The following is a 12,877-nucleotide window of genomic DNA, read 5'->3' as shown; positions in this document are numbered from 1 at the left end:
AAGATATTTCCATGTTTACAGAGATAGAGGTGTAGATATTTCCATATTTACACAAATAACGGTGTAGATATTTCCATCTTTATACAGATGACTTTGTAGATATTTCCGTGTCTATACAGATGGCAGTGTAGATATTTCCATGTTTATACCGATAGCGGTGGAGATATTTCCGTGTTTATACAGATAGCGGTGGAGATATGTCCATGTGAATACTGATGGCGGTGTAGATATTTCCATGTTTCTACAGATGACTGTGTAGATATTTCCATGATTTTTCAGATGGCGTTGTACATATTTCTAGGTTTATACAGATAGTGGTGTAGATATTTCAATGTTTATACAGATTGTGGTGTAGATATTTCCATCTTTACACAGATAGTGTTGTAGGTATTTCCATGTTTATAGTGATTGCGGTGTAGATATTTCCATGTTTATAAAGATAGCGGTGTAGATATTTCCATGTTTATACAGATAGCGGTGGAGTTATTTTCATGTTTATACAGATAGCGCTGTAGATATTTGCTCGTGTATACAGATAGCGGTGTAGATATTTCCATGTTTATACAGATAGCGGTGGAGATATTTCCATGTTTGTACAGATGGCGGTGTAGATATTTCCATGTTTCTACAGATGACTGTGGAGATATTTCCATATTTTTACAGATGGCGGTGTAGATATTTCCATGTTTATACAGATAGTGGTGTGGATATTTCTATGTTTATACAGATGACTGTGTACGTATTTCCATGTTTATACAGAAGGCGGTTTAGATATTTCCATATCTATAGAAATAGCCATGTAGAAATTTCCATGTTTATACAGATAGCGGTGTAGACATTTCCATGTTTATAGAGATAGCCGTGTAGATATTTCCATATTTATACAGATAGCGGTGTAGATATTTCCATGTTTATACAGATAGCGGTGTAGATGTTTCCATGTTTATACATATAGCGGTGTAGATATATCAATGATATACAGATCGTGGTGAAGATATTTCCATGTTTATACAGACAGCGGTGTAGATATTTGCATGTTTACATAGATAGCGGAGTTGCTATTTCCATATTTACAGAAATAGATGTGTAGATATTTCCATATTTGCACAGATTGTGGTGTAGATATTTCCACCTTCATACAGATACCATTGTAAATATTTCCATGTTTATACAGATAGCGGTGTAGATATATCCATGTTTATACAGATTGTGGTGTAGATATTTCCATGTTTATACAGATAGCGGTGTCAATATTTCCATGCTTATACATAGACTGGTGAAGATATTTCCATGTTTACAGAGATAGAGGTGTAGATATTTCCATATTTACACAAATAACGGTGTAGATATTTCCATCTTTATACAGATGACTTTGTAGATATTTCCGTGTCTATACAGATGGCAGTGTAGATATTTCCATGTTTATACCGATAGCGGTGGAGATATTTCCGTGTTTATACAGATAGCGGTGGAGATATGTCCATGTGAATACTGATGGCGGTGTAGATATTTCCATGTTTCTACAGATGACTGTGTAGATATTTCCATGATTTTTCAGATGGCGCTGTACATATTTCTAGGTTTATACAGATAGTGGTGTAGATATTTCCATGTTTATACAGATTGTGGTGTAGATATTTCCATCTTTACACAGATAGTGTTGTAGGTATTTCCATGTTTATAGTGATTGCGGTGTAGATATTTCCATGTTTATAAAGATAGCGGTGTAGATATTTCCATGTTTATACAGATAGCGGTGGAGTTATTTTCATGTTTATACAGATAGCGCTGTAGATATTTGCTCGTGTATACAGATAGCGGTGTAGATATTTCCATGTTTATACAGATAGCGGTGGAGATATTTCCATGTTTGTACAGATGGCGGTGTAGATATTTCCATGTTTCTACAGATGACTGTGGAGATATTTCCATATTTTTACAGATGGCGGTGTAGATATTTCCATATTTATACAGATAGTGGTGTGGATATTTCTATGTTTATACAGATGACTGTGTACGTATTTCCATGTTTATACAGAAGGCGGTTTAGATATTTCCATATCTATAGAAATAGCCATGTAGAAATTTCCATGTTTATACAGATAGCGGTGTAGACATTTCCATGTTTATAGAGATAGCCGTGTAGATATTTCCATATTTATACAGATAGCGGTGTAGATATTTCCATGTTTATACAGATAGCAGTGTAGATGTTTCCATGTTTATACATATAGCGGTGTAGATATATCAATGATATACAGATCGTGGTGAAGATATTTCCATGTTTATACAGACAGCGGTGTAGATATTTGCATGTTTACATAGATAGCGGAGTTGCTATTTCCATATTTACAGAAATAGATGTGTAGATATTTCCATATTTGCACAGATTGTGGTGTAGATATTTCCACCTTCATACAGATACCATTGTAAATATTTCCATGTTTATACAGATAGCGGTGTAGATATATCCATGTTTATACAGATTGTGGTGTAGATATTTCCATGTTTATACAGATAGCGGTGTCAATATTTCCATGCTTATACATAGACTGGTGAAGATATTTCCATGTTTACAGAGATAGAGGTGTAGATATTTCCATATTTACACAAATAACGGTGTAGATATTTCCATCTTTATACAGATGACTTTGTAGATATTTCCGTGTCTATACAGATGGCAGTGTAGATATTTCCATGTTTATACCGATAGCGGTGGAGATATTTCCGTGTTTATACAGATAGCGGTGGAGATATGTCCATGTGAATACTGATGGCGGTGTAGATATTTCCATGTTTCTACAGATGACTGTGTAGATATTTCCATGATTTTTCAGATGGCGTTGTACATATTTCTAGGTTTATACAGATAGTGGTGTAGATATTTCCATGTTTATACAGATTGTGGTGTAGATATTTCCATCTTTACACAGATAGTGTTGTAGGTATTTCCATGTTTATAGTGATTGCGGTGTAGATATTTCCATGTTTATAAAGATAGCGGTGTAGATATTTCCATGTTTATACAGATAGCGGTGGAGTTATTTTCATGTTTATACAGATAGCGCTGTAGATATTTGCTCGTGTATACAGATAGCGGTGTAGATATTTCCATGTTTATAGAGATAGCGGTGTAGATATTTCCATGTTTATAGAGATAGCGGTGTAGACATGTCCATGTTTATACAGGTAGCGGTGTAGATATTTCCATGTTTACAGAGATAGCGGTGAAGATATTTCCATATTTATAAAGATAGCGGTGTAGATATTTGTATGCTTATTCAGATGGTGGTGTAGATATTTCCATGTTTATACAGATAGCGGTGTGGCTATTACCATGTTTACTCAGATGGCAGTGTAGATATATCCATGTTTATACAGATAGTGGAGTAGATATTTCCATGTTTATAAAGATAGCAATGCAGATATTTCCAAGTTTACTGAGATAGCGGTGGAGATATTTCCATGTTCATAGAGATAGTGGTGGAGATATTTCCATGTTTGTACAGATAACGATGTAGATATTCCCATGTTTATGCAGATAGCGGTGTAGATATTTCCGTGTTTATGCAGATAGCGGTTTTGATATTTCCATGTTTATAGAGATAGCCATGTAGATATTTCCATGTTTATACAGATAGCGGTGTAGACATTTCCATGTTTATAGGGATAGCGGTGTGGATATTTCCATATTTATACAGAGAGCGGTGTAGATATTTCCATGTTTATACGGATAGTGGTGTATATATTTCCATGTTTATACAGAGAGCGGTGTAGTTATTTCCATGTTTATACGGATAGCGGTGTATATATTTCCATGTTTATACAGATTGCTGTGTAGATATTTCCATGTTTATAGAGATGGCTGTGTAGATATTTCCATGTTAATACAGATGGCTGTCTAGATATTTCCATGTTTATAGAGATAGCGGTGTAGATATTTCCATCTTTATACAGATAGCGGTGTAGATATTTCCATGTTTATACAGATGGCGGTGTAGATAGTTGCATGTTTATGCAGATGGCGGTGTAGATATTTTCATGTTTACATAGATGGCGGTGTAGATATTTCCATGTTTGTAGAGACTGTGGTGTTGATATTTCCATGTTTATAGAGATAGCGCTGTAGGTATTTCCTTGTTTATAGAGATAGTTGTGTAGATTCATGCATGTTTTTACAGATGGCTGTGTAGATATTTCCATGTGTATACAGATGACTCTGTAGATATTTGAATGTTTACACAAATGGCGGTGTAGATATTTCCATATTTATACTGATAGCGTTGTAGATATTTCCATGTTTATACGGATAAAGGTGTAGATATATCCATGTTTATACATATAGCGGTGTAGATATTTCCATGTTTATACAGATCGCGGTGTAGATATTTCCATGTTTATACAGATCGCGGTGTAGATATTTCCATGTTTTTACAGATAGCGGTGTAGATATTTCCATGTTTTTACATATATCGGTGTAGATATTTCCATGTTTACACAGATTGCGGTGTAGATATTTCCATCTTTCTACAGATGGCATTGTAGATATTTCCATGTTTATACAGATGGCGGTGTAGATATTTCCATGTTTATATAGATGGTGGTGTAGATGTTACCATGTTTAAACAGATAGCGGTGTAGATATTTCCATGTTTATACAGATCATGGTGTAGATATTTCCATGTTTATACAGATAGCGGTGTACATATTTCCATGGTTATACAGATAGCGGTGTAGATATTTCCATATTTATACAGATAACGGTGTAGATGTTTCCATGTTTATTCAGATGGCGGAGTAGTTAGTTCCATGTTTACGGAGATGGCAGTGTAGATATTTTCATGTTTATAGAGATGGCGATGTAGATATTTTCTTGTTTATAGAGATAGCAGTGTAGATATTTACATGTTTATACAGATGTCTGTGTAGGTATTTCCATGTTTTTACAGATGGCAGTGCAGATATTTCCATGTTTATAGAGATAGCGGTGTAGATATTTCCATGTTTGTACCGATGGCGGTGTTGATATTTCCATCTATAAACAGATGGCCGTGTAGATATTTCCATATTTATACAGATGGCGGCGTAGATATTTCCATGGACATGCAGATGGCGGTGTAGTTATTTCCATGTTTATACAGATTGCGGTGTAGATATTTCCATGTTTTCAAAGATGGTGGTGTAGATATTTCCGTGTTTATACACATGGCGGAGTAGATACTTCCATCTTTATGGAGATGGCAGTGTAGATATTTTCATGTTTATAGAGATGGCGGTGTAGATATTTTCATATTTATAGAGATAGCGGTGTAGATATTACCATCTTTATACAGACGACGGTGTAGATATTTCCATATTTATACAGATTGCGGTGTAGATAATTCAATATTTATACAGAAGTCTGTGAAGATATTTCCATGTGTATACAGATGGTATTGTAGGTATATCCATATTTATACAGATGGTGGTGTAGATATTTCCATGTTTATTCAGATGACTGTATAGATATTTCCATGTTTTTACAGATGGCAGTGTAGATATTTCAATGTTTATAGAGATGGCGCTGTCGATATTTCCATGTTTATACAGATCGCGGTGGAGATATTTCCGTGTTTATACAGATAGCGGTGTAGATATTTCCATGTTTTTACAGATATCGGTGTAGATATTTCCATGTTTACAAAGATTGCCGTGTAGATATTTCCATGTTTCTATAGATGGCATTGTAGATATTTCCATGTTTATACAGATGGCGGTGTAGATATTTCCATGTTTATATAGATGGTGGGGTAGATATTACCATGTTTATACAGATAGCGGTGTAGATATTTCCATGTTTATACAGATCGTGGTGAAGATCTTTCCATGTTTATACTGATCGCGGTGTAGATATTTCCATGTTTATACATATAGCGGTGTAGATATTTCCATGTTTATACAGATAGCGGTGTAGATATTTCCATGTTTATACACATAGCGTTGTAGATATTTCCATGTTTATAGAGATAGCGGTGTAGGTATTTCCATGTTTATAGACATAGCGGTGTAGATATTTCCATGTTTATATAGATGGCGTTGTAGGTATTTCCATGTTTATACTGATAGCGGTGTTGGTATTTAAACGTTTATACAGATAGTGATGTAGATATTTCCATGTTTATACAGCTCGCGGTGCAGATATTTATATCTTTATACAGATGGCATTGTAGATATTTCCTTATTCACACTGATGGCGGTGTAGATGTTTCCTTGTTTATACAGGTGGCGGAGTAGTTAGTTCCATGTTTATGGAGATAGCAGTGTAGATATTTTCATGTTTATAGAGATGGCGGTGTAGATATTTCCATGTTTATAGAGATAGCAGTGTAGATATTTACATGTTTATACACATGGCTGTGTAGATATTTCCATGTGTATACAGATGGCATTGTAGATATTTCCATGTTTATACAGATGACTGTATAGGTATTTCCATGTTTTTACAGATGGCAGTGTAGATATTTCCATGTTTATAGAGATAGCGGTGTATATATTTCCATGTTTGTACAGATGGCGGTGTTGATATTTCCATCTTTACACAGATGGCCGTGTAGATATTTCCATGTTTATACAGATGGCGGCGTAGATATTTCCTTGGACATGCAGATGGCGGTGTAGATATTTCCATATTTATACAGATAGCGCTGTAGATATTTCCATGTTTACACAGATGGTGGTGTAGATATTTCCGTGTTTATACACATGGCGGAGTAGATACTTCCATCTTTATGGAGATGGCAGTGTAGATATTTTCATGTTTATAGAGATGGCGGTGTAGATATTTCCATATTTATAGAGATAGCGGTGTAGATATTTCCGTGTGTATACAGATGGTATTGTAGGCATTTCCATGTTTATACAGATGGTGGTGTAGATATTTCCATGTTTTTTCAGATGACTGTGTAGATATTTCCATGTTTTTACAGATGGCAGTGTAGTTATTTCAATGTTTATAGAGATGGCGCTGTAGATATTTCCATGTTTATGCTGATAACGGTGGAGATATTTCCATGTTTATACTGAGATAAGTGGAGATATTTCCATGTTTATACACATAGCGGTGTACATATTTCCATGTTTATAGAGACAGCGGTGTAGGTATTTGCATGTTTATACAGATAGCGGTGCAGATATTTCCATGTTTATAGAGATGGTGGTGTAAGTACTTTCATGTTTATAGAGATAGCGGTGTAGATATTTCCATGTTTATACAGATCGCGGTGTAGATATATCCATGTTTATACAGATAGCGGTGTAGATATTTCCATGTTTTTACAGATAGCGATGTAGATATTTCCATGTTTAAACAGATTGCGGTGTAGATATTTCCATCTTTCTACAGATGGCATTGTAGATATTTCCATGTTTATACAGATGGCGGTGTAGATATTTCCATTTTTATATAGATGGTGGTGTAGATATTACCATGTTTACACAGATAGCGATGTAGATATTTTCATCTTTATGCAGATCGTGCTGAAGATATTTCCATGTTTATACAGACCGCGGTGTAGATATTTCCATGTTTATACACATCGCAGTGTAGATATTTCCATGTTTATACAGATAGCGGTGTAGATATATCCATGTTTACACAGATAGCGGTGTAGGTATTTCCATGTTTATATAGATAACTTTGTAAATATTTCCATGTTTATACAGATGGCGGTGTAGATATTTCAATGTTTATAGAGATAGCAGTGGAGATATTTCCATGCTTATACACTTAGCGGTGTACATATTTCCATGTTTATAGAGACAGCGGTGTAGTTATTTCCAAGTTTACACAGATAGCGGTGCAGATATTTCCATGTTTATACAGATGCCTATGAAGATATTTCCATATTTATGCAGAGGGATATGTTGATATTTCTATGTTTATACAGATGGCAGTGTAGACATTTAAATGTTCCTACACATGACTGTGTAGGTATTTCCATGTTTATACAGATGTCTTTGTAGATATTTCCATGTTTATAGACATAGCGGTGCAGATATTTCCATGTTTATACAGATAGCGGTGTATATATTTCCATGTTTATACAGATCGTGGTGTAGATATTTCCATGCTTATACAGATACCGGTGTAGATATTTCCATGTTTATACAGACCGCAGTGTAGATATTTCCATGTTTATAGAGATAGCAGTGTAGATATGTCCATGTTTGTACAGATGGCGGTGTTGATGTTTCCATCTATACACAGATTGCCGTGTAGGTATTTCCATGTTTATACAGATGGCATTGTAGATATTTCCATGTTTATACAGATGGTGGTGTAGATATTTCCATGTTTACACGGATGACTGTATAGGTATTTCCATGTTTATACAGATGGCGGTGTAGATATTTCCATGTTTATAGAGATAGCGGTGTAGATATTTCCCTATTTATACAGATAACCGTGTAGAAATTTCCATGTTTATACAGATAGCGGTGTAAATATTTCCATGTTTATACAGATCACGGTGTAGATATTTCCATGTTTATAGAGATAGCGATGTAGATATTTCCATGGTTATACAGCTCGCGGTGCAGATATTTATTATCTTAATACAGATGGCATTGTAGATATTTCCTTATTCACACAGATGGCGGTGTAGATGTTTCCATGTTTATACAGATGGCGGAGTAGTTAGTTCCATGTTTATGGAGATGGCAGTGTAGGTATTTTCATGTTTATAGAGATGATGGTGTAGATATTTCCATGTTTATAGAGATAGCAGTGTAGATATTTCCATGTTTATATAGATGGTTGTGTAGATATTTCCATGTGTATACAGATGTCTGTGTAGATATTTCCATGTTTATTCAGATGGCAGTGTAGATATTTCCATGTTTATACAGATGGCGGTGTAGTTATTTCTATGTTTATAGAGATAGCGGTGTAAATATCTCCATGTTTATAGAGATGGTGGTGTAAGTATTTTCATGTTTATAGAGATAGCGGTGTAGATATTTCCATGTTTATACAGATCGCGGTGTAGATATTTCCATGTTTATACAGATAGCGGTGTAGATATTTCCATGTTTTTACAGATAGCGATGTAGATATTTCCATGTTTAAACAGATTGCGGTGTAGATATTTCCATCTTTCTACAGATGGCATTGTAGATATTTCCATGTTTATACAGATGGCGGTGTAGATATTTCCATGTTTATAGAGATATCGGTGAAGATATTTCCATGTATATACAGATGGCTGTGTAGATATTTCCATGTTTATACAGATGGCTGTGTAGATATTTCCATGTTTATACTGATGACTTTGTAGGTTTTTCCATGTTTATACTGATGGCGGTGTAGATATTTGCATGTTTATAGAGATAGCTGTGTAGATATTTCCATGTTTACACAGATAGCGGTCTAGATATTTCCATGTTTATACATATAGCGGTGTAGATATTTCCATGTTTATACAGATCGCGGTGTAGATATTTCCATGTTTATACAGATCGCGGTGTAGATATTTCCTTGGACATGCAGATGGCGGTGTAGATATTTCCATATTTATACAGATAGCGCTGTAGATATATCCATGTTTACACAGATGGTGTAGATATTTCCGTGTTTATACACATGGCGGAGTAGATACTTCCATCTTTATGGAGATGGCAGTGTAGATATTTTCATGTTTATAGAGATGGCGGTGTAGATATTTCCATATTTATAGAGATAGCGGTGTAGATATTTCCGTGTGTATACAGATGGTATTGTAGGCATTTCCATGTTTATACAGATGGTGGTGTAGATATTTCCATGTTTTTTCAGATGACTGTGTAGATATTTCCATGTTTTTACAGATGGCAGTGTAGTTATTTCAATGTTTATAGAGATGGCGCTGTAGATATTTCCATGTTTATGCTGATAACGGTGGAGATATTTCCATGTTTATACTGAGATAAGTGGAGATATTTCCATGTTTATACACATAGCGGTGTACATATTTCCATGTTTATAGAGACAGCGGTGTAGGTATTTGCATGTTTATACAGATAGCGGTGCAGATATTTCCATGTTTATAGAGATGGTGGTGTAAGTACTTTCATGTTTATAGAGATAGCGGTGTAGATATTTCCATGTTTATACAGATCGCGGTGTAGATATATCCATGTTTATACAGATAGCGGTGTAGATATTTCCATGTTTTTACAGATAGCGATGTAGATATTTCCATGTTTAAACAGATTGCGGTGTAGATATTTCCATCTTTCTACAGATGGCATTGTAGATATTTCCATGTTTATACAGATGGCGGTGTAGATATTTCCATTTTTATATAGATGGTGGTGTAGATATTACCATGTTTACACAGATAGCGATGTAGATATTTTCATCTTTATGCAGATCGTGCTGAAGATATTTCCATGTTTATACAGACCGCGGTGTAGATATTTCCATGTTTATACACATCGCAGTGTAGATATTTCCATGTTTATACAGATAGCGGTGTAGATATATCCATGTTTACACAGATAGCGGTGTAGGTATTTCCATGTTTATATAGATAACTTTGTAAATATTTCCATGTTTATACAGATGGCGGTGTAGATATTTCAATGTTTATAGAGATAGCAGTGGAGATATTTCCATGCTTATACACTTAGCGGTGTACATATTTCCATGTTTATAGAGACAGCGGTGTAGTTATTTCCAAGTTTACACAGATAGCGGTGCAGATATTTCCATGTTTATACAGATGCCTATGAAGATATTTCCATATTTATGCAGAGGGATATGTTGATATTTCTATGTTTATACAGATGGCAGTGTAGACATTTAAATGTTCCTACACATGACTGTGTAGGTATTTCCATGTTTATACAGATGTCTTTGTAGATATTTCCATGTTTATAGACATAGCGGTGCAGATATTTCCATGTTTATACAGATAGCGGTGTATATATTTCCATGTTTATACAGATCGTGGTGTAGATATTTCCATGCTTATACAGATACCGGTGTAGATATTTCCATGTTTATACAGACCGCAGTGTAGATATTTCCATGTTTATAGAGATAGCAGTGTAGATATGTCCATGTTTGTACAGATGGCGGTGTTGATGTTTCCATCTATACACAGATTGCCGTGTAGGTATTTCCATGTTTATACAGATGGCATTGTAGATATTTCCATGTTTATACAGATGGTGGTGTAGATATTTCCATGTTTACACGGATGACTGTATAGGTATTTCCATGTTTATACAGATGGCGGTGTAGATATTTCCATGTTTATAGAGATAGCGGTGTAGATATTTCCCTATTTATACAGATAACCGTGTAGAAATTTCCATGTTTATACAGATAGCGGTGTAAATATTTCCATGTTTATACAGATCACGGTGTAGATATTTCCATGTTTATAGAGATAGCGATGTAGATATTTCCATGGTTATACAGCTCGCGGTGCAGATATTTATTATCTTAATACAGATGGCATTGTAGATATTTCCTTATTCACACAGATGGCGGTGTAGATGTTTCCATGTTTATACAGATGGCGGAGTAGTTAGTTCCATGTTTATGGAGATGGCAGTGTAGGTATTTTCATGTTTATAGAGATGATGGTGTAGATATTTCCATGTTTATAGAGATAGCAGTGTAGATATTTCCATGTTTATATAGATGGTTGTGTAGATATTTCCATGTGTATACAGATGTCTGTGTAGATATTTCCATGTTTATTCAGATGGCAGTGTTGATATTTCCATGTTTATACAGATGGCGGTGTAGTTATTTCTATGTTTATAGAGATAGCGGTGTAAATATCTCCATGTTTATAGAGATGGTGGTGTAAGTATTTTCATGTTTATAGAGATAGCGGTGTAGATATTTCCATGTTTATACAGATCGCGGTGTAGATATTTCCATGTTTATACAGATAGCGGTGTAGATATTTCCATGTTTTTACAGATAGCGATGTAGATATTTCCATGTTTAAACAGATTGCGGTGTAGATATTTCCATCTTTCTACAGATGGCATTGTAGATATTTCCATGTTTATACAGATGGCGGTGTAGATATTTCCATGTTTATAGAGATATCGGTGAAGATATTTCCATGTATATACAGATGGCTGTGTAGATATTTCCATGTTTATACAGATGGCTGTGTAGATATTTCCATGTTTATACTGATGACTTTGTAGGTTTTTCCATGTTTATACTGATGGCGGTGTAGATATTTGCATGTTTATAGAGATAGCTGTGTAGATATTTCCATGTTTACACAGATAGCGGTCTAGATATTTCCATGTTTATACAGATCGCGGTGTAGATATTTCCATGTTTATACAGATCGCGGTGTAGGTACTTCCATGTTTATACAGATAGCGGTGTAGATATTTCCATGTTTATAAAGATGGCGGTGTAGATGTTTCCATGTTTATAGAGATGGCGGTGTAGATATTTCCATATTTATACAGATAACGGTGTAGAAATTTCCAAGTTTATGCAGATAGCGGTGTAAATATTTCCATGGTTATACAGATTACGGTGTAGATATTTCCATGTTTATGGAGATAGCGGTGTAGATATTTCCATGTTTATACAGATAGCAGTGTAGATATTTCCATGTTTATACAGACCGCGGTGTAGATATTTCCATGTTTATACAGATAGCAGTTCAGATATTTCCATGTTTATACAGATGGCGGTGTAGATATTTCCATCTTTCTACAAATGGCAGTGTAGACATTTCCATGTTTATAGAGATGGCGGTGTAGATATTTCCATGTTTATATAGATGGCAGTGTAGATATTTTCTTGTTTATGTAGATGGCGTTGTAGATACCTCCATGTAAAAAGAGATGGCGGTGTGTATATTTCCATGTT

This window comes from Pan troglodytes, chromosome 16 (assembly GCF_028858775.2).
Source record: "Pan troglodytes isolate AG18354 chromosome 16, NHGRI_mPanTro3-v2.0_pri, whole genome shotgun sequence".
NCBI classification, from domain to species: Eukaryota; Metazoa; Chordata; class Mammalia; order Primates; family Hominidae; genus Pan; species Pan troglodytes.
Note: the sequence above shows the minus strand (reverse complement) of the source record.